The sequence below is a fragment of the Glandiceps talaboti genome, chromosome 17 (assembly GCF_964340395.1).
Source record: "Glandiceps talaboti chromosome 17, keGlaTala1.1, whole genome shotgun sequence".
NCBI lineage: Eukaryota > Metazoa > Hemichordata > Enteropneusta > Spengelidae > Glandiceps > Glandiceps talaboti.
In genome coordinates, this window is record NC_135565.1 from 3,003,952 (window position 1) to 3,006,641 (window position 2,690).

General features: G+C 37.0%; 1 protein-coding gene across 3 annotated transcripts in view; it reads left to right on the forward strand.

Annotated features, from left to right (window-relative positions):
• The first annotated feature begins 470 nt into the window (after positions 1 to 470).
• Positions 471 to 2,690, forward strand: part of LOC144448013 (ras association domain-containing protein 10-like) — a 35,560-nt gene continuing 33,340 nt past the window's right edge. For all 3 annotated transcript variants that reach the window (XR_013482077.1, XR_013482078.1, XM_078138159.1), the window contains exon 1: positions 471 to 625. The gene's annotated coding sequence lies outside the window, so the exon portion shown is untranslated. The remainder of the gene's footprint in view (positions 626 to 2,690) is intronic.

The following is a 2,690-nucleotide window of genomic DNA, read 5'->3' on the forward strand; positions in this document are numbered from 1 at the left end:
AGTACCCTAAAATAACCCCAGACAATCCTGGACCTATCAATGCTTGTTATCACTCGTCATTTTTTTTACCTGTGGTGACGTCACTCTATCTTGTCCCACTGTGGGCCCATAAAGCGTTTCCTGCGCACACGATCAGAAAAAAAGAGCCAAACTTCCTGTTTTTATAATTTTTATGTGCCCTAGAACATTTCCAATCTCATTGTGTACTGAATACCGCCATTTTGTTTACAATGGTGAACGTTGTCTCTTTGTGGTGTATTTTGATGTTCTTTCGGGCTAGGGGTTATTTACCTTTTCTACCTGCTATTGCTTTTGCGAGCTCGTAATGTTGTTTGTTGCCTGACCCTATTCACACTATAACCGTAATTGACAGCAGTGTATTGTCCGTGGTGATTGTGGTCTGCTTTCATCTCTACGCCTTTGTTCTGGAGTGTTCTTATCTACAGACATTCTGACCACTCTTCCATTAGTTCTATTCTATTTGTCACACTGTACATCATAACATGGACGTCTCCGGACACTTTTTCCCACCAACGTTGATACAAACAACCGCCAAAGTTGAAGTAATCGTTGCAGTGTCTCGTCATATATAGGTCACTTGTTGTCTAGGGGTATCTACATTGTGGTAAGTTAACTTGAGTACCTCTTTTAATATTCCTGCTAACCGTTGGTGACTGCGCACGCACGGTGACGGGGCTTGTTGATTTGACGGCAAACTCCCGTTCTAGCACCCGAACATCCGATCGATATCTTTTGCCATGTTTATTCACCCTAGTGTATGAAAATTACAGCATCGTGTATATAGGAAAGAGACGTTAGAACGTACAAATAAAACTAAGAAAATTCACTTTTGTGCATACATTAACTACCCTTGATTAACACTTGATTAGTTACAGGTCTTTATTCTCTGGAGAGAGAATAGTTATATCACGTTTAATTAAATTGTTTTCACAATAAAGGTACATGTTTATTTTGAACTCTCCGGAACATTTCAACTCTTCTGCAACAGTCGCCATTTGAATAATATATTGCCATTGACTGTTGTAAGGTACATCTCGTCTGATCAATGACCTGATCCAATATTATTTGGCAAAAATTTATAAAATTTACGAAAAAAAATTTTAATTCCCAAATGTTACGCAAACTAATGGTAAATAATATTCGTAACAAACGTACAAACGAACAAACAGACAAAATAAGCAAACAAACAAACAAACAAACAAACAAACAAAACAAACGACAAACAAACATTGGGTTGATGCATACCAAACTAATACCTCTATTGGGTTGATGCATACCAAACTAATACCTCTATTGAGTTGATGCATACCAAACTAATACCTCTATTGAGTTGATGCATACCAAACTAATACCTCTATTGAGTTGATACATACTAAACTAATACCTCTATTGAGTTGATGCATACCAAACTAATACCTCTATTGGGTTGGTGCATACCAAACTAATACCTCTATTGGGTTGATGCATACCAAACTAATACCTCTATTGAGTTGATGCATACCAAACTAATACCTCTATTGGGTTGATGCATACCAAACTAATACCTCTATTGAGTTGATGCATACCAAACTAATACCTCTATTGAGTTGATGCATACCAAACTAATACCTCTATTGGGTTGATGCATACCAAACTAATACCTCTATTGGGTTGGTGCATACCAAACTAATACCTCTATTGAGTTGATGCATACCAAACTAATACCTCTATTGGGTTGAAACATACCAAACTAATACCCCTCTTGGGTTGATACATACCAAACTAATACCTCTATTGGGTTGATGCATACCAAACTAATACCTCTATTGAGTTGATGCATACCAAACTAATACCTCTATTGAGTTGATGCACACCAAACTAATACCCCTCTTGGGTTGATACATACCAAACTAATACCTCTATTGGGTTGATGCATACCAAACTAATACCTCTATTGAGTTGATGCATACCAAACTAATACCTCTATTGAGTTGATGCATACCAAACTAATACCTCTATTGAGTTGATGCATACCAAACTAATACCTCTCTTGGGTTGATACATACCAAACTAATACCTCTATTAGGTTGATGCATACCAAACTAATACCTCTATTGGGTTGAAACATACCAAACTAATACCTCTATTGGGTTGATGCATACCAAACTAATACCTCTATTGAGTTGATGCATACCAAACTAATACCTCTATTGAGTTGATGCATACCAAACTAATACCTCTATTGGGTTGAAACATACCAAACTAATACCTCTATTGGGTTGATGCATACCAAACTAATACCTCTATTGAGTTGATGCATACCAAACTAATACCTCTATTGAGTTGATGCATACCAAACTAATGCCTCTATTGGGTTGATGCACACCAAACTAATACCTCTCTTGGGTTGAAACATACCAAACTAATACCTCTCTTCGGTTGATACATACCAAACTAATACCTCTATTGGGTTGATGCATACCAAACTAATACCTCTATTGAGTTGATGCATACCAAACCAATACCTCTCTTGGGTTGATACATACCAAACTAATACCTCTATTAGGTTGATGCATACCAAACTAATACCTCTATTGGGTTGAAACATACCAAACTAATACCTCTATTGGGTTGATGCATACCAAACTAATACCTCTATTGAGTTGATGCATACCAAACTAATGCCTCTA